This window comes from Rhineura floridana, chromosome 19 (assembly GCF_030035675.1).
Source record: "Rhineura floridana isolate rRhiFlo1 chromosome 19, rRhiFlo1.hap2, whole genome shotgun sequence".
NCBI classification, from domain to species: domain Eukaryota; kingdom Metazoa; phylum Chordata; class Lepidosauria; order Squamata; family Rhineuridae; genus Rhineura; species Rhineura floridana.
Genome location: NC_084498.1, coordinates 16,552,061 through 16,572,759, shown reverse-complemented (window position 1 = coordinate 16,572,759; position 20,699 = coordinate 16,552,061). Strand labels below are relative to the sequence as shown.

At 42.8% G+C, this 20,699-nt stretch overlaps 1 protein-coding gene across 5 annotated transcripts in view; it reads right to left on the bottom strand.

The window, feature by feature from the left end:
* Positions 1 to 20,699, bottom strand: part of FBRSL1 (fibrosin like 1) — a 999,197-nt gene that overhangs the window by 969,692 nt on the left and 8,806 nt on the right. The window contains exon 2 of one of the 5 annotated variants that reach the window (XM_061603171.1): positions 16,090 to 16,177. The exons of the other annotated variants lie outside the window; for them this stretch is intronic. The gene's annotated coding sequence lies outside the window, so the exon portion shown is untranslated. The remainder of the gene's footprint in view (positions 1 to 16,089; positions 16,178 to 20,699) is intronic. 5 annotated transcript variants of the gene reach the window in all.

Below are 20,699 nucleotides of genomic sequence, written 5' to 3'. Positions count from 1 at the left end.
TAGGTCAGTTTCTCATTTGTTCCAGTCTTAAATTCAGTTCTCCACATTTTTGCAGCAATTTGCAGGTTTTTATTTGTAAAAATCCTCATGAAAAGTCTTCATCATTTTAATGCAAATTTCTCTTAATAAATGCATGTCTATAGGCAGATTTGACTAATGCACACATTTTTGCAAACAATTTCTCATCATATAATGCATATTTGCATGTTATTTTCAATCATATATTCATTTTTATGAACACTTTCCTCTAATATATGCATTTTTGTAAACACTGGCTGGTTGGAGAACTGCATCATCAAATTCAAATAAGTGCAAATTTCAAAAGATGGCTGTGTTTCAGTTCTTGTATTGTTTTGGAAGGTGTGGATTTAATAGCTTAAAATGCAAACAATCAAAATTCTTGCCCATCGCTAGCTCAGGCCCTTAAACTAAAAGGATACCTTTCCCTGAGGGCAGAGCTAGCAATAGGGATGCAGCTGCTGCTGCTATAGAAGGCTCAGTGGATTTCCACACAGAACATTTAAAGCACATGGCTTCCCCCCAAAGAATCCTGGGAACTGTAGTTTACCCTTCACAGAGCTACAGTTCCTTGCACCCTTAGAAACTACAGTTCCCAGGAATGGATAAAGTGGCATCAATGTGCTTGAAATGGATGAGGGATGTGTGACTTCAGTCTGATGCTTGCTGAAGCCTAAACCTGCATCCAGAGTGTTGTCTGGACTTTCCTGCAGCCTGAGCCCTGCTTTGTGCCAGGCCTTCCCTTGCCCGAGCTCCCCTCGCAACAGGTTTTGATTTATAAGCTTTTCAAGCATCCTGCCAGATGGTGACCATAAGATAACAAAACACTGCAGGCTGTAAAGAAGAAGGAAATGAGAACAGATCCCTTCAAGGCAGGAGACGCTGAGGACCTAACTGCTATAGCCCACCTTTCTAGCTCAGATTAGCAAAGCGAATTTGGAGCAAACTGTGCAGGTCATAAGCAACTAATCTTCCACCGCTGTGAGAGTTGCTGGGGATGCAATCCATCCTGTGGCCTCATGCATGCACACTATGCACTCTGCCACACAGCTGTTGCAGCCTGGGCCTTGATTATTAGCGCATTCTAACATTTCCATAGCCAGAAATGTACAGAGTACAAAATGCAACTATGCAGACAATTCTGAAAACATGACTGCAAGACCTATGGGATCATATGAGAACATAAGCCCTGCTGGATCAAGCCAGTGGCTCATCCGATCCAGCATCTTCTTCTCACAGTGCCCAACCAGATGCCTATGGGAAGCTCTCGAGTGGTACCAAGTGCAACAGCCCTCTTCTCCACCTATGGTTTCAAGCAACTGGTATTCAGGAAGATGCTGCTTTTGACAGTGCAGGCAGAACATAGGCATCATAGTCAGTAGCCTTTGCTAGCCTTATCTTCCATGGATTTGTCCAGTCCTCTTAAAGCCATCCAAGTTGGTGACATCACTACATCTTGTTGGAGTTACTTCTGTAATTTAAATTCTGCACTGTGTGGAGAAGTACTTCTTTTCATCTGTTCCATCAGTCAGCTTCACTGGGTGGCCCGGAGCGATGAATTGCTGAAGTTCCGCACTGATCCAGTGGTAGAGCATCTGCTTTGTATGCAGAAGGTCCCAGGTTCAATCCTTGGCATCTTTGGGTAGGGCTGAAAATGTCCCTTGTCTGAAACCCTGGAGAGCCACTGCCAGTCAGTGTAGACAGTACTGAGCTAGATGGACCAATGATCTTACTCAGTGTGGGCCAATCGGGGTAGATAATACTGAGCAGTAGTGGCTCCATGTCAGTGGGGTAGCAGAATCTGTTCTGAGTTTTAGTCTGAACTTTCAAGGAGCTGTCCAAGGTGCTTCTGAGCTAGATGGACCAATGGTCTGACTCGTTACAAGGCAGATTCCTGTGTTTCTTGTCTTATGTCCCTGCCCGCCTCCTGCTATGGGCAGAGTTTAGCTGATGACCCTAAATTAGCTACCCAGTTAAGGTAACCGCTAAGACCCATCATAACAGATGACAAAAAGAATCAACTTGACCCATATCTCACAGATTCACACCCATTCCTTGATATGTTCTAGGACAGTTGCCACAATACATCTGCACATTTTCTTTTGGGTACAAAATGAAATGTGCTAGAGAAAACAACGGAAACAATTGCAAATCTCCGCAGCACAAACAAGGCTTCAAGACTCTGAGCCATCTAAACCGTGGTTGCAATTATAACCTGTCTTGCATAGTTGAACACAGCTGGTATAGCACAGTGGGGAGGAGATCCTGGCTGGAAGTCCAGAGTCTGTGAGTTCAAATCCCCGCTCGTGTCTCCTGGGTGTCAAGGGCCAGCTAAAGATCATCCCTACAGGGAGTGGCTCAGAGATTACGTGCCCTGCCACCTGTGCAGCTGTGGGCAAACTGCATAGTCCCAAGGAGCCCAGTTGCCCCCCAGCTGGCAGTTGCGGACAAGGAAGAGGCTGACTTGTGCAGCTGTGGCAAGCTGAGCAGGCCCTAGCCAGCTGGGGAGGACTACCCTCAGAGGGAGGCAATGGTAACCCCCCCTCTGAATACCGCTTACCATGAAATCCCTGTTCATAGCGTAGCCATAAATTGGGTTGACTTGAAGGCAGTCCATTTCCATTTCCATGCATAATTGACCCCTCATCTTTCATCATTTTTCCAATCTCAAAAAGTTTCACTCCCCATTCATTGCCACTTAAATATATATATGTATTGCCAAAAATGTACGTATCTATTCTGAAACTAAATGGCCATCGTATGCAGTGGCATCTGTTTCCACTCCAATTGATCTATCACCATTCACCTAGAGTTATAATATGATGAATATCACTATGTGGAACACTTTTTGCTTTAAACTTTAGTACTATATCAGTGAGTATAATAATCAAAAACAAGCAGGTAAGTATTTGTATACATATATATATATACACACACATAAAATTATATAAAATAATGCCACCATAATAGTACTGAATTACTTGCCTTAACCAAATAAAGACGTTATATCTAATAATTGAAACTTAGGGTCATATTTTATTCTGTTCACAAAATACCTAATAAACTAGATGGTTTGACATTGTCTTGTAATTTATCATTCCAATACATAATGAAAAGACTCCACTTTTTGATATATTTACCATCGAGTTGTCTTCCTTCTCTTATTCTGACTAGATTTGTTATCTTTGTCATATGTACTAGTGGTCCCCAAACATTTTCCCCCACTGTCCCCTTGAAAATCATTGGAGGTCTTGGCAGTCCACTTACTGATTTTTCTGCCTGTTGTAGCAATTGTAATGTTCAGTGCTAGCTGCCATGTGATTTTTAATTCTATTTTTACAAGACCTGCTACACACCACCTGCATGAGGCTCATGGACAACTGATGGTCCATGGATCACAGTATGGGAACCCCTGAATATACTATATCCCAGATCTTAGCTAACCATTCAGCCAGAGTCAGAACTCTGCCCCCCCCAGTTATTGCTAATAACCATATAGGCAGCTATCAATAAACAAATTACTATTTCTCTATCTCCTGACAGAACTATCTTACCCCTTACATATCCAGTTGATCACTGTGCTCTGCAGGTGAGGGCCTCCTGCAGATACCATCTTATCAGGAGGTCCATTCTGCACAAAATAGGAAACACACAGTGTAGTGGCACCTACGTTTTGGAATTGCCTCCCCTTAAATATTAGACAGGCACCATTTCTGTTATCTTTTCAGCGCCTACTACAGACCTTCCTCTTTCAACAAGCCTTTTAAGTAGAGACCTTATCCTAGTCTGTGTCTGTGTTGGAATTCCCATTTAAGATGTTTTTAAAGCTTTTTTTAAAAAAATATGTTTTTAAAGCTTTTTTTTTTTAAAAAAGGTGTTTTTAAAGATGTTTTGTTTTAATATGTTTTAAAGCCTGTTGTTTTGATGTGTTAAAAGTGTTTTAAAGTGTTTTTAAAGATGTTTTATTTTAATATATTTTAAAGTCTGTTTTTATTATGTGTTAAAGTGTTTTTAGTGCTTTTATTTGCCGCTCTGGGCTCCTATTGGGAGAAAGGGCAGGATATAAATTGAATAAATAAATACATAATAACTAAATCCTTAGCATAACTGAAAAAACTTAAAGATTCGTTGGCAAAACATAGCCAGAAAGGGTTTCTATTTCATCAACCACAGCTATCCAATAACTCCTAATTTTAAGATGTGTCCAAAATATATGGTGCAAATCTGCATCACTAGCATGTAGCTACCACATACACCATGGAACACCAGTTGGTGAATGGAGGGACAGAGGTGGAGAGAGAATCACTACCTTCCATCAAAAGTGGAGAACCTGATTTGGAAGAGCAGGGAGATATTTCAAAATCAGAGAAGAGCCCATTTTTCCAGTGTACTTTTTCTTGTCGGTTCTTCTGCTTAATATTGACACCAAGCACAAATCATTTGTTACTGTTACATTATTGCTGAGACCGACATTTACTAGGCATTGTACAAGCAGCTTAGGCTAAAGATAATTCCCTGCCAAAAACTTGCCATCTAATATAATGAGGAAAGCAACCACGGGGGGAGGACACTGTTGGAAGTGGGGCAAGAGCAACTCCTGTTTTGTTCTTTTGTTTGTGTTCCAGAAAAGAGATAGAGCTAGGGTCCTCCAGTTGGAAAGGCTTGTTTACCTTTAGCTGTGATGCTCTGACTTCCTTCTGTCGCTAGTTAGAACTAGGTATGCCTTTTCTATCTATTATGTATTTCGATAAATAAAGGAGTTTTTCTTATTTTACTAAGTCTCCAGTCTCAGTGAGGCTGATGCAGGGTAAAAGCCTGCTTTCTAAGGTAAACGTCCGCACACGCTGGCACACTCGCATTTCAACATTTGCTGTTACTCTGCTGCTGTGGCGTTGCTTTAAACTAAATTAAGCACACAAATTACACACAGTGCAACAGACACAAGAATATGCAAAACACCCAGGCATAGTTACACATTATTCAAGGGTGTTAAGGACGATAAAGCAGCTTTCAGTATGCGGGGGAAATTAAGGGGCTGGAATGTACTACGAAGCTATGCAATGCTTGTTCAATATTAGCGCACCACATTACATAGCCATGTTATACAAAATTGGTTTGCTTTTCAATGCTTGGGTTTCTAGTTCTCATGGCCAAATCAATACTGTGCAACAAGCATAACCAGAGCAGAGATTAATTATACATAACTGTTTCTCATACTGAAGCAAAGCGTAGGAAGCCGCCTTACACCAGGTCAGATAGCTTGTCCACCTAGCTCAGTAATGATTTCATTGAGTGGCAGCTGCTCTCTTTGGAGTCTCAGGTAGAGGCAGTGGAGGCTGGTCTGCCAGGGAGAATGGGGTGCTGCCCCACTCATTTCAGTCCGCCTTCAACCAGCCTGCAGCTGCCTGCCTTCTTTCTTACAGCCAGTTCAGAGGATGGCACTGGCTTCCTCCTTCTTAGTCTCCATATTGCCCTTGTAGAACTCAGCAGGGCGGACGAGGATGGGGACAAAACTACAGTGAATTGTCTCCGCCACTCATTGGCTCTAACTCCACCTACGGTTGGGCTCCTTGCCCTCCGCCCCACCAGTCTCAATGGGCACCAGCCATCACTGGGAAGAAGTCTTTCACTTGCTATCTGAGATTATTTTAATTCAGGAGTGGGGAACACACATTTGCACAGTGGGCTAGTTTCTATTTGTTTGTTTGATTTATATTTTCTTACATTTATATCCCACCTTTTTTTCATCAAGGAACTCAAGGCAGCGTGTGGTTCCCAGGTGGCCTCCCATCCAGGCAATGACAGAGCCAGAGCAGCTCAGCTTCAGCAAGATGGTGGCTTCACGTGCCTTCAGACCACACAGTGGGACCAAGAGATACTACAGACCCTCTTGCCATCCAGGCCAGCAAGAGGCATGATCCGTGTTCAAGGTCACGTTTCAGCCTGGCAAAAACACTCAAGGAGCATATGAAGTGTGGCTGAGGGGTGAGTGTGGGTGGCCTGGTGAGATTCCCCCTTCACACCTGCTGTAATGTTTAGTTCATATAAATGGGGAATGATTGAAAAGAAATTGAGACATCTGGCAAGCACTGTTTAAAAATTTCTAAACAATTACATATTTTAGGAATAGTTGATGCAGTTCAATAGCTTTACACTTATATTAGGCTATCTTCTAGCAGGTCTGTAATTATTCCATCTCCCCCAAACATTTCTGGCTACAAGAAATGTATCTACAAATGTGGCTACAAGTCATATCTATTCTATTTTTTATCCCACCCTTCTTCCAAGGAGCTCAAGGCGGTATTCATGGCTTGTCTGTCTATTTTGTCCTCACAACAACCCTGTGAAGTAGGTTAGGCTGAGAGAGAGAGACTGGCCCAAGTGTCATCCAGTGAGGGTGGTGACTGAGCTGGGATCTGAACTACACCCAGAACGTGCAGTCCCAAACCTCTCTGCAGAACAGCAGCTGCATAATGCTTGAGTCTTATTATTAATAATAATGGGTTGTCTCCAACTGTTCACAAAAGGTTCCTTGATACAGAGGAGACTTCTGTGAACAGAAGGGGGGGAGGAGAGGCTTTTTTAACTATTCCCCCTTTCCTCTATAGGCCCTTGCACCCTCAAATCTGCTTCAGAGTGTTAAGGGGCCCATCATAATAGTGTGGGAGGTGGCACAGAGGGCTGTAGAAGATGGGTGGGGGATTCAGCTAAAGCCCCCCCTCAGAAAAGCCTTTGCTGAATCAAAGGGTCTTTTGTGAACAGTAGGGACACAGCTGGATGCAAATAAGTGACGTGATTGCCAATATTATTAATAGTAATAATACAGTAATAATACAGGCAGAAGAAAGTTGAGAAGAGTAAGCCCACCCCTCAGGCTTATAATAATGTAAAAATGGGGGGACGACGACTCATCTTATTTATTTATTTATTTATTTGTTTCATTTTTAAACTGCCCATAGCGAATAGCTCTCTGGGCGGTATACAAAAAGATTAAAATACAGAATATCACAAAGGACTCCAAAGGACTTTGCTGTCTATGAGCCTGGTCAAGATCCTCAAATTTATCTCACAACCTTTGAAAAGGCAGCTCAGTTGTGGGGGCTACCTGAAGATAAATACATGCAGTATTTATCAAACCTGATTAAAGGGGAATTGGCTGAGGTATACCAATATTTCCCCTCAGACAAGCCCGTCACCTATGCTGAGTTTAAAGAGGCAGTATACAAAAGGTTCATACTGGGACCTGACTACTTTAGAAAGCTTTTCAGAAACTGTCAGATACAGACAGGGAGGTCTTTTGTGGAACTGGGAGCAAAGTTGATGGATATATTTGGAAAGTGGATGAGTAGTGCCAAAGCTCAGTCAGTGGAAGAGGTGAAAAGCCTCTTAAGAGTTGAAAGATCACACATAACATTTTCCCATATACTTACTCCAATCAATAAGCATCTTTTTATCCATATTCCTCAGGTGCCTGAAATATTATGTATACATAGTGTTGTTGTTTTTAAAAAAGAACTCTAGAGAGTTAGAAAACATATACTGTAAAATGGAGTATTTGCTGTACATTCATTTTTTCTACTCTATTAGTAGTTTTTTTAAAAAAGAAAGCTGGTTAAAAAAATTAATTTAGAGTAAGTATTTCTAGTAGCAGGCAATTTTCAGACAGATTTCCAGAGGACTTTGACAGGGAGTGTGAAAATAATTTCGTAAGTGGTCAAGCTTCTTATGATAAAAGGTGCTAAAGCATTTCTGCAGTATTCACAGCATTTCCCCCCCTTTGAACTGCTGTAGGTGCTATATATTCTCAGTTAGCGAGTCAGAAGCCTTCCCTTGGAAAAAGAAATGATTTAATACAGAAATATAAACAAAAAATATGGACAAGCAAATGACAAATGGCCTAAATTGAGTACCTGATACTTTTTAAGGAGGAGAGGTAACGGGTTTTTGTTACTCTTTTTCTTTAAAAAAAATGTAATGTGGAATCCATTTTCTTGTTAAAAATGTGATGTGGAATCCAAAGAACTAGTTCCTTTAAAAAATATGATTTCCCATAATACAAGCCCCCCCCCCCGAACTAGTTGACACTCCCTGCCCCGGATTTAAACTATGCTAGTGTACAAATACTTCTTCCAGGCACTAGCCTCTGCAGCTTACACTGGACCAGGCAGATCCTTTGGGGAGATCCTTTGCTGTGATTGCTTTCTGAAGGTGTCAGCTTGGGCTAAGGATCCACAACCTAGCCTATTTGGTGGAAACAGGCGGCTGTGTGTCTACAAATACCTGTGAAGGCAAAAGCTAATCCACATAACGTTGTTCTCATTCATAGGTACAGATCTGCCTTCTAGATATTTTTATTGTATTGATTCCCATCATGTGTTTCAACAAGGTTTTCAAGGAGGCCAACAGCAATACATGGACCTCTCCATTCAGGCAAGCAGAAGAGACTCTACACCCAAAATTTGCCAAGGGAAGAGGAGCAGTTTTTCCCCCATTTCAGCTTGAACCAGGGACACCCTGAGCAACAGCAAGTGTGGGAACAGGTGGTGACAGGTTTTTACTTTGATCAGTAACATGACTAGAGTCTTGGATCTAGTCACAGCAGCAATTTCTGTGGAAATGAAGGTTTTTTACCCACAACCTGCTCCTATTGCATAATTTGCACTGGGAGGAAATCCCCCTCTCCATTTAGTGCCAGCAGGGAATTTCCTCCCAATGCAAATCTAGCTTCAGAGGAAAGATATTCCTCAGGACTGAAGCAAGGGTGGCAACTGTTAAAAAAAATTCCTTCTCCACACCTGTGTTCTGATTATCAGCCCTGCCCTCCAGCTGATGCTATCTGCAATTTTTAAAAAACCTGCGTGTGTTTTTTTAAAAGAACTAACACATTTAATGTTGCAGTTACCTTGGCTTTAAGTTGCACCCCCAGTTTACAACAGATGAGCACAAGGCTCAACTGTCCCAGTAAAAAGGTAAAGGTAAAAGTGTCCCTGCACTTGTAATGCGAGTCGTTTCCGCCTCTTAGGGTGATGTCTTGCGACTTTTACTAGGCATATATATGGGGTGGGATTGCCAGTTCCTTCCCCGGCCTTTGGAAGGCTGGGTGGACCTCAACCCCTTTTACCGGAGATTCGACTTCCTCCCTTCGTTGGAATCGAACTCCGGCCTTGAGCAGAGCTTCGGCCGTGTTACCGCCGCTTACCACTCTGCGCCACGGAGGATCTTACTGTCCCAGTACCAGAAGGTATAAATCTCTTAGCAAAAAACATACAAAGGAGAGCAGAGTTGAAGGGGCAGCACAGACTAGAACAACATCTGCACAATATACTTAAAACCATATCACACTGCTGTAAAACAGTTGTGGCTTCCCCCAAAGAATCCTGGGAACTGTGGCTTGTTAAAGGTGCTGAGAATTGTTAGGAGACAAAGCTACCATGTCCAGAGTGGTTTAACTATCAATCTCTCTTCCCAGGGAACTCTGAGAATGTTACCTCTGTGAGGGAAATGGTGGTCTCCCAGCAAGTCTCAGCTGGGAACAACAGTTCCCAGGATTCTTTGGGGAAAGCTATGACTGTTTAAAGTGGTATGATATTGCTTTAAATATATAGTGCAGATGGAGCCTATGTTTTGGAACATGGAGCCAGAGAACAAGGAATCAGAGACTTGTAGAGTGTCTAGTTCATCCTCTGAAGTTTCTGTGCTTGCTAACAGGTCAGGGTGGCTAGGCATGACATCCACAGGCTGATCTAACCGTCCATGTAGGAAACATTCCCTCTGCCATAAGACACTACCCAAACCCCTTTGCAATACCCAGGGTTCCCCCAGCCAATGTGTCCACTTGGAAATTGTTACCTATCCCATGACAGATGGTAATTAACTCAGCATCACCAAGTCGATAGCTTTATCATCCATCATTGCTGCTGCAACGGGTTACTGTGCTAATTTTGAAAACAGTCTAGCTCCAATTGAATTGTCATCATCAGCACTTTTTGCATTTCTCTTCCCTCTGACTTCACAGATGACAATTCCTCCCTCCCACCCCTCCCTTCTTTGTGTATACTTTGTGCACCGGGTGAAGTGGACTAGGCCACAGCAGCTTATGCACCACAATAAATGTGTCGCTCTTGATGATGCCCCAAGACTCTTTGTGGTTATCGGCATGAAAAGGCAGCTTTACTTATTTACAACACTGGCAATGCAACTTTATATACAAATACACCTATAGATATTCCCCTGGCTCTCAAGAACTGACTGTTGCTGTTGCTTTCTAATGAGGAACACTGGAAATGGAAATGGACTGCCTTCAAGTCGATCCTGACTTATGGTGACCCTATGAATAGGGTTTTCATGGTAAGTGGTATTCAGAGGTGGTGTTACCATTGCCTTCCTCTGAGGCTGTGAGGCAGTGACTGGCCCAAGGTCACCCAGTGAGCTTTGTGGCTGTGTGGGGATTTGCACCCTGGTCTCCCAGGTCGTAGTCCAACACTCTAACCACTACACCACACTGGAAGCTGCCTTATACTGAGTCAGACCATTTGTCTTCTAGCTCAGTATTGCCTACCCTGACTGGCAGCAGCTGTCCAGGATTTCAGGCAGAGAATCTCTTCCAGCTCTATCTGAAGATGCTGGGGTTTGAACCAGGGACCCTCTGAACTCAAAGCAGGTGCTCTACCACTGAACTATGGCTCTGAATTACAATAAAACTGCTATAAAAACACTGCCTTTAAAATAAAAGATCACACAAGTAACCAAAGATTAAAAATCTTTGAAGAAATATAGTTGTTCATAGCTCCTGTTCAGACAATAGGACTACAAACCCTTCTGTGCAGAGTTTCCTGGGTGCAGGAACATTCTTGAGGCCCACAAAATATTTTGTGATGGGCCTCATTTCTCCAGCTTCTCTTCCCCCACCCCCTTTTAAAATTTCCCCTGACTTTGCTCCAGACACACTGAGAAGTCCAATACTGGTGAGATTCTAGTCACTCACCATCTTAATTTCCCAGGGGCATAAATTCATGCAAATTAGCACATGCCAATTTGTCACAGGACTGTGCCCCCAAGTCCTTTAAGTACTTAGCAATACCCCTGCCTGAGAGTAAGCACTAGACGTACTTGAGAGTAAACATGTATGGGATGCACTAATCCCCACTTAGAGATGAAGCTCACTGGGTGGCCTTGGGCCAGTCACTGTTCCTCAGCCAAACCTACCTCACAGGGTTGTTGTGAGGATAAAATGGGGAGGAGGAGAAGCATGTACACCACTTTGAATTTCTTGAAGGAAAGGTGGGATATAAATGTAAGCAATAAAATAAATAAAATATGTTGTTGTTATGTGCCTCCAAGTCGACTACGACTTATGGCGACCCTATGAATCAGCGACCTCCAAGAGCATCTGTCACGAACCACCCTGTTCAGATCTTGTAAGTTCAGGTCTGTGACTTACTTTATGGAATCAATCCATCTCTAAATTATAGAATAACTTAAATTAAAACAGGCAATTAGCAAAACTTTGGTCAAGCTCACATTTGGTTATCATTGCACATACCACTAACTGACAAAAATAAATATCCAAATTGTAAAAATATTCGGTTTTTTAAAAGATTGTTATTCCATTTCAAAATGCAATAGTATAGTGTAGGCATGGGCAAATCTGTCAATTTCGGTTTGTCTCCATTTCTTATTTTTCCAACCTTAAATTCAGTCTTCCACATTTCCACATCAGCTTGAAATTAAAAAAAAATCCTGAATATTTGTCAGCATTTCAGGGGATATTTCTCCTAATTCCCACAAACGAAAATTTCCTAATTCCTACAAATGAAAAATTTTCAAGAGTTTTAGTGCATATTCCTCACAATACACACCTTTTTGTATGGTGTTTTGCCTAATAGAAATGTTTTTACAAAGGATTTTCCTGTAATATAATGCATTTTTGTATGTTACTTTTATTAATATATGAATTTTTGTGCACTGCATGGCTGGAGAACTGCACTGCAAATTTCAGAGAATTGCAAATTTTGGCAGATGACTGCATTTTTATAAAGAGTGAATTTGGCAGGTTTGCTTTAAATGAGAAATGAATCAAAGCTATCTCTCATTCCCAGCACAGTGTAAACCACTGGTAGTCAACATGGTGCTCTCCAAATGCTGTTGGACTCCAACTTCCATCAGTTCCAGCCAGCATGGCCAGTGGTGAGGAATGTTGGAAGTTGTAGCCCAGAAACATCTGGAGGGCTACATGCTGGCTACCCCCTGTGTAAGCTTGTGGTCACCTTTGTGTGGGGAGAGATTTCTTTATTTAAGGGAGAAGAGAAATGTGGTTTTGGAAGAAAGCTGCGCTGAGGCTGCATCACACTTCATGCTTCTCATTCAGAATTAATTTCTTACAAATGCCACAGACAGCTGTGTCTTAACTGAAAACTGATAATCCCCATCATGTTACATTACATTAAAAAAAAAACCCACGAAAAACAGCTTGCCAAGTTCCCTGATAGATTTTTCACACATTTCTTCCCTTAGCTTTGGTTTTACATGCTGAGATGTGGCAAGGGAAGCCATAATTAGTTCAAGAACACAGAACATGCTTCCAAACACTTAAGGAAGATTTTCTTCTAAAATAATTGTGTGTTTTGAACATTTTTAAAAAATAAAATAAAATGACTACTCTTTTCAGAAGAGCCGTTGTGTTCATTAGGGAAAGACTGAATCCTTCCTTAACGGAACATTAGCAAATTAGCCATTTATTTGAATGGAAGAAAGTGGCACTTTACACATCTGTAGGAACAGATGAAGTTGCCCGATACCCAGTCAGCCCATCAACCTCAGTATTGTCTACACTGACTGGCAGCAGCTCTCCAGGGTATCAGGTAAGAAATTTCCTACCAAGAGATGCCAGGGATTGAACCTGGGACCTTCTGATTAGAAAGCAGATGCTCTCCCACTGGTGCTACATCCCTTCCCCAAAGAAATCTGGAAAAATTATCAACATATCCAGGTATATAGAAGCAATTACTCTCCTTTGGCCCCCGTCACCAAATTTGCATACGATAACCACCTGCTGGCAGCTCTACTGGATAGCATATAGCTATAGGAAAGTTTCTTATACCAGTTCAGACCATTGGCCCATCTAGTGCAGCATTGTCTAGAATGACTGGCAGTGGCTCTGTAGAGTTTCAAGGGGAGCTAATTGAAGAAGACAGCACATCTGGGCATGGCAAGAGGGACTTTGGCTTCCACAAGCAAACCTCCTGAGAACTCAACGCCAGGACAAGATGGCATTGTGTTCCCATTCCATGTAGGGAAGGTGACTGGGCTGGAAGTTGGGTCCTGGGCCTGTCCAAGACATTTTGCTGCCTGAAGGAAAGTACAAGATGGCATCCCTCCTCATTCCACATACAGAAGCAAGGGAGGCTGCTGCTGTCCCTCCTCCCCCAGCATAGAATAGTAGAGTTGGAAGGGGCCTATAAGGCCATCAAGTCCAACCCCCTGCTTAATGCAGGAATCCAAGTTAAAGCATCCCTGACAGGTGGCTGTCCAGCTGCCTCTTGAAGGCCTCCAGTGTTGGAGAGCCCACCACCTCCCTAGGTCATTGGTTCCATTGTCGTACAGTTGTAACAGTTAGGAAGTTTTCCCTGTTGTTTAGCTTAAATCTGGCTTCCTGTCACTTGAGCCCTTTATTCTATATCCTGCACTCTGGGATGATCGAGAAGTGGCCCTCCTCAATGTGACAACCTTTCAAGAACTTGAAGAGTGCTATCATATCTCAGGCATCTGCTGCCCAAGATGGTCATTTAATTGTGCCTAATGGTAGGGCTGGCCCTGGTTAGGTCTCTTCAATATTGGCAATGGGACAACATCCTCCACTAGAGTTGAAGGCAATAGGTCAGCTTAGAGTTGCAGGACAAGCCAAGAGGCACACACAGTAAATGTCTACCAAACCTCACAGAACAGGACTGCAGATGTTGAATGGCACACATGAGAAGGAGATGGGCTTTAAGGCGCCCATATCCCAAAGTGTCTCAGATACATGCTTGCTATAATTAGCTGCAGCAGACCAGAGAGCTTTTCCTTGTTATCATCCCAAAACTGTGGAACCACCTGCCACAAGAGAACACCTCCATATCAGCTCATGTGGGCTGTATTGATAGCAACTCACATCCTTCCACCCACTTGTGTTCTTCTGAGGAGGATGAAACTGGGCTGGAGGTTGAAGGGCTGGCATTGTCAGGCACTTGGCAAGACCCCACACCTCTGTTGGGGGGACCACTGACAATCCCTGAGTCTTCTGACCGTGCTGCTCCTAACTGCTTGTTCCTGCCATCTCTGAGCAAACAGAGAAGCATCCATAATCTCCCTGTACCTTGTCCTCTCTCCAGCACTGCTGCCAGTTTTGAAGGAGCAGGGGGTAGGCTTGTTGTGCTGTCCTGGTCACTTCCCCACCCAATGCCATCCTGGCTTTCCTGCTTTCTCTCTCCTGCCCCACCAGACTGTCTTCCTCCCCCTACAACTGTTTCATCACTCCACTCTCCTCCTCTTGTATGATTACCTGCTTTCGCTTTCTTTTAAAACCAATCTATCAGAGTTTATTAGTCTACTAGCCATAGCTGATTTTTACAGGGTAGTAGCCAAGCATGCTGCAGGAATGAAGGGATGGAGAATATATCCCAACTGCCCACCATCTTGATTCCCCTAAAATGCCTGGCCACTGCCCTATATAAAAAGGCTTGCCCCAGACTTAGGTTGCTACTAGGCAACCTGTTTATTGAGCATGTGTCAAAATATGCTTGCAGGGAGGTTAGACAATGTCAGCCATTTACTGAGCATCCACTCCAATTTTTTTGTGGGGAGGTGAGACAATGTTGGCCATTTACTGAGCATCCATTCTGATTTGTTTGTGGGGAAGTGAGACAACATCTGCTATTTACACAGCATCCATTCCGATTTGTTTGTGGGATAGTTAGACAATATCGGCCATTTACACAGCATCCACTCCGCTTTGTTTGCTGGGATATTACAAGATATTGCATCAAACAATTGTTATCCTCTGCATTCCCCTGTCACTTATCACAAGAAGTCTGATTTTGAGGGGGGAAGAGTAGGCTTCTTGAACAGAGCACCAAATCAACTTTAATTGTGCAACCTGCATCTGCCAGTATGCGATTGAATCCCACCCCAAAATAGCAACATTCTGGAAGCACCCTTAGGTCCATCCCTAGTAGCACCCTCTCCCCTCTCTATGGGGGTGGTATAATGCAGATTGAGTCCAAGCAGAGAGAAAAAGTAATGGGGAGTGGTAAGAAGGACCTGCTCCAACTGAAAGCATCTTTTCCAAGAGTTTCCCACCACAACCCCAAAACTGGAATTGGTACTAGGAATTACAGAGATACTGAATATTTTGGATCCAAGTCCCTCAGTTTAATGGGCTGGAAATGTTCAGACAGGACCAAGACAGAAACATCATTTCCACAAAACCTGATTTGAAGAGCTTTCCTCAGATTAAAACGTTGCATATCTGCAAATACTAAAGTTTAATGGTCTGGAAAGGATCATTTTCTACATGCCGAACCATCTCAAGTCATAGCGAAGCTGATTGGATGCAGGCTCCGCGTGTACAAGCAAGAGATCGTGTTGTGGAATGTGTTTGAGCAAACAAATAAGCATACATCTTCTCTTCTTTTTCTTTTAATTTGACACCAACAATTTCTTTTTTTTAAAAAAAAGACATAAACTGAAAAGATTATAAACCGCACAGTCAAGTGAATCAATGGAACTGCATTCCGTTTGCTTCATAATCATAGCCCAACAAAATTCCCTGAACATAAAAGCCAAGGAATCAATTTTCTTGAGGCAGAAAAAGAAATGATGAAATAAAGAACATTAAATGATCATTTGACTAGATAACAGCAGCTTACTCTGTGGCATAACTGTCAACTCGCTGGAACATAATAGGATTAATGGAGAGGGGAATCATAGTTAAAGACTGCTTAGGCTGCATTAGAACAAGACTGTGTTTCATTTTGTGGTGGCCAGCCAGATACCCCCTGAAAAATCATGAGGAAAATAAAAATTAGAAGGTACCTCAAAGTTCATCTAGTCTAACTGTCTTCCAATGCAGGAAATCTGCTGCAGCATCCTTGATATGTGGTCATCCAGCCCCTGCTAAAAACTAATGAAGGAGAATCCATCAGTTTTCAAGGCAGTCTGATCCACTATCATACCATCAGGAAATCCTTCTTAAAAACATTAGGAAAACATTGGAAAGAGCCATAGCTCAGTGGTGGAGTATCTGCCTTGCATGCAGAAGCTTCCAGGTTCAACCCCCAGCATCTTCAGGTAGGATTGGGAAGGACTTCTGCCTGAAACTGTGGAGAGCAGCTGCCAGTCAGTGTAGACAATATTGAGCTAGATGGACCAATGGTCTGACTCTGTAAGGCAGCTTCCTATGTTCCCCTTTCTTGCAGCTCAGACCTGTTGGTTCAAACAGGTCTGGTCCTTTTCGAGACGGTGACCAGAACAGTACACAGTATTCTCACAATGGCTGCATAATAAATTTATATGATGGTTTAATATTTAAATTCATGGCCCACTTATCTATAAAAAAGAAGGCCCTCAAAGCAGCTTACAACCTGTTTATTAAGCATACATTCCAGTTTGTTTGCACTAGACAAACAATGTCTAGACAACGTTGGCTATTTAATGAACATTCGTTCTGATTTGTTTGTGGGGAGGTCAGATGACATTGCCACAAAACAAGTATTATCCCACTCTTTCTAGTGCATTTCCCCATCATTTTCCTTATTGCGTAAAGTCTGCTCTTTGGGGGGAAGTGGGCAAGACCTCCCAATCAACTATTTCCACAACCTGAATGAGCTGATATGTGAGTGAATCCCAGCCGAAAATAGTGACAGTCTGGAAGTACCCTTACATCACTGTAGTAGCATAAAAGTGCCTAGAGCCCTCCTTTGCAATGAAGTAGAACCTAGACCTCATCTGCACTACACATTTAAAGCAGCATTATACCACTTTAAATGGCCATGGTTTCCCCAAAAGGATCCTGGGAACTGTCATTAATTAAGGGTGCTGAGAGAGCTACAATTCCCAGAGTTCCTTGGAAAGATGGACTTTGATAGTTAAATCACTCTGGGAACTGTACCTCTATGAGGGGACAAGAAGTCTCCTGACAATTCCCTTCACACACAACAGTTCCCAGGATTCTTTGTGTGGGAAGCCATGATTATTTAAAGTGGTATAATACTGCTTTAAATGTGTAGTGCAGATGGGGCTTTGGTCTCAGGAACTGTAACATTCTAACGCTACATTATTATTCCCAAAGAAGGGCATTTGTTCCCCTCTCCCCCATGATGCTTCAGGATAAACCATCGGCCATATCTTATACAACAGCCTTTCCTCAACCTTTGGTCCTCTAAAGCAGCCTTTCCCAACCAGTGTGCCTCCAGATGTTGTTGGACCACAACTCCCATCAGCCTCAGCCAGCATTGCCAATGGTCAGAAAAGATGGGAATTGTGGTCCAACAACATGTGGAGGCACACTGGTTGGGAAAGGCTGCTCTAAAGGTTGCTGAACTCCAGCTACCACCAACCCTAGCCAGCATTGCCAAGAGACACAGATGATGGGAATTGTGGTCCACAACAAATGGAAGGTGCTGGGTTGGGAGTGGCTGGCATACATCATATTAAAGGCTTTCACCCTTTAGTTGTTTGCTTGGGAATGTATGCTGCTCCCTTTTTCAGACAGATAAAAAAGGGGGGTGGTTGTGCAAAAGAGATCCAATACATTAAAAAAGCCCCATCTGAATTGAATAGGACTTACTTCTGAGTAGACATGGTTAGGATTGGGCTGTTAAGAGAATGTATATTTTTTGTAAAAAGCACTCTCCATTGAATAAAGAAGCTATTGAGAAATACTTGAAAGTGGATCAATTGTAGTTAGCATTGATTTTCAGCTGCTGAACATAACCCCCACCCCCCAATTCCACTTTTCCCTGGCCAATTTAACAAACCATTTTTCCTTCTCTCTCTCCCAGCTCCCCAACTAGTCAGCATTCAGAATGATAGTGTGATGTCATCCTCCGCAGCTGCCAGTCAAAACAAAATCCATGTACGGCATAGACCAGAACAGCTTTTGCCGCAAGGCACTGCCTTTTGTAATTCACAAATCTGGGATAAAATCCAAGGCAACTCGAAAGCTATTGTGGATAATGCTAAAACATTGGAGAATCTCTAAGCTTAAACTCTGGGCATGCCTCCACATATATACATATACTGTTCACGGATCCTTTTTGCACAGAGCTTATGTGGAGGTTAGACTATATCTGGTTTTTATTCAGCATTAATTCAGATTTGTTTGTGGGGAGGTTATACAACAGTGAGTATTTATTCCAGTCTTCTTACAATGCCCCCCCACCCATGCAGACAGCCCGCATTAACCCAGCATCCTTCCACCAATTATTTTCTTCCAGCCACCAGCAAAACCTTTTTGCCAGTTCCATTGCAACTTCCAGTTCTTTTGCAGCCCACACAAAAGTCTAGGGTGTGTGTCATAGCTCAGTAGCCACCAGCCTTCAAGGCTCAACAAATAAACATTTCCTATCTGTCAACACTGCTGCAAAAATAATCTCTCTCCCCCCACTCTGACTGCACGCTTACTAGGGCTGATGGGTTGTAGTTTAGTCTATACCAGGAGTGGGGAACCTTTAGCCAAAGAGCCTAATTTGGCCCACCAGGCATCTCTAGGTGGCCCCTGAGGCTGTTTTGGCCAAGCTATGCCCACCTGCCTTACACCTGATATCACACTATATCAGGTGTGGGGCAGCGAAAGACTCAGCCAAAAGAGGGTTTGCAGGTACTATATCTGGGCAGGGAAGCTTTTTTGCCCACATTTCCTTTTGGGGGCCACATGCCAGTGGTGGATGGAGTCAAAATTAAAAGGGAGGAGAGCAATAAATGTAAATTTTACTTTTGTACAGCTAACTTTCTACATGCTTCTCTAGCCTCCATTCAGAAAAGCAAATCATTTTCAGAGTTCAAAGTCACAATCCAGGCAGGAAAAAACCACTCAAGGAAAGTGCAAAGTAGGGCTGATGGAAGGGTGTGGCCTCTGGGAGGGGATGTGGTTTGGAGAAGACTCCCAAGGGCCAGACAGAGAGGTCTGGAGGGCCGCATGCTTGCCCTAAAATACAAAGGCATGCTCAAGATCACTTACATGTGCCCTAACTCTGTCAAATCTCACTCTTCCCCATTCCGAGCTAGCTACATATGTCTAATTCCATTTCTCTCCCTCTCCCACTCTGTGTTGCACTTAAATTGAGAATGATGTCTTTTGTCAGTTACAAGGTGTCTGGTATTACAGGGAAAGTTGCTTTGTGTTAATAGTGGTAACTGTCAGATTTCTTCACAGGGAGAGACAATTTAGTTTTGCAAGGATATAACTGATGTTATCCCTCTGACCTGCAGAAGGTGTTGACTGTTTCCTCTGAAATGGAAAGAAATGGGATGAAGTGCACTCCATGCAAGTGACCCTCATGCAGCGTAACAATCCTGGCAGATCTTGGGGCCTAGTCATTTTGCTGCCTGCGGCAAAGGACAAGATGGTACCTTTCTTAAGACTAAAGTAAAGACAACAGAAGATTTATGCAACTTTAAAGTTGACAATGAGGACATTGAACTTGTCAAGGATTATCAATACCTTGGCACAATCGTTAACCAAAATGGAGACAATAGCCAAGAAATCAGAAGAAGGCTAGGACTGGGGAGGGCAGCTGTGAGAGAACTAGAAAAGGTCCTCAGATGTAAAGATGTATCACTGAACACTAAAGTCAGGATCATTCAGACCATGGTATTTCCAATCTCTATGTATGGATGTGAAAGTTGGACAGTGAAAAAAGCTGATAAGAGAAAAATCAACTCATTTGAAATGTGGTGTTGGAGAAGAGCTTTGCAGATACCATGGACTGCAAAAAAGGCAAATAATTGGGTGTTAGAACAAATTAAACCAGAACTATCACTAGAAGCTAAAATGATGGAACTGAGGTTATCATACTTTGGACACATAATGAGAAGACATGATTAATTAGAAAAGATAATAATGCCTGGAAAAACAGAAGGAAGCAGAAAAAGAGGAAGGCCAAACAAGAGATGGATTGATTCCATAAAGGAAGCCACAGACCTGAACTTACAAGATCTGAACCAGGTGGTTCATGACAGATGCTCTTGGAGGTCACCGATTCATAGGGTCGCCATAAGTCGTAGTCGACTTGGAGGCACATAACAACCACCACCACCACACTATGGTTTTGCCTAACCTGCCTATTTTTTCCAAGCAATTTCCCCATATATAATGCATTTTTGTATATTTTCATGAATATATGCATTTTTTGCACATATTGTTTGGTTGTAGAACTCCATCAAAAAATTCAGAGAAGCATGAATTTTGGAGGATAGCTGTGTTTCAGTTCACACACTGTTTTGGGAAGTTCAGATCAGATAGATTCAGTTTTAAATGGGAACTGAATCAAATATCTCCCCTGTCCTTACAGGGCAGCAGTTGAGTTTAGGGATCACAGGGAAGGTTGCATGTAGCGCACAGCTCTGTGCTGTAATACAGAGGAATGGCTGGGAGCAGGGTGCTCAGGAAGACTGGCTGTGGGTGTGTCACATTCCAGTGGGTG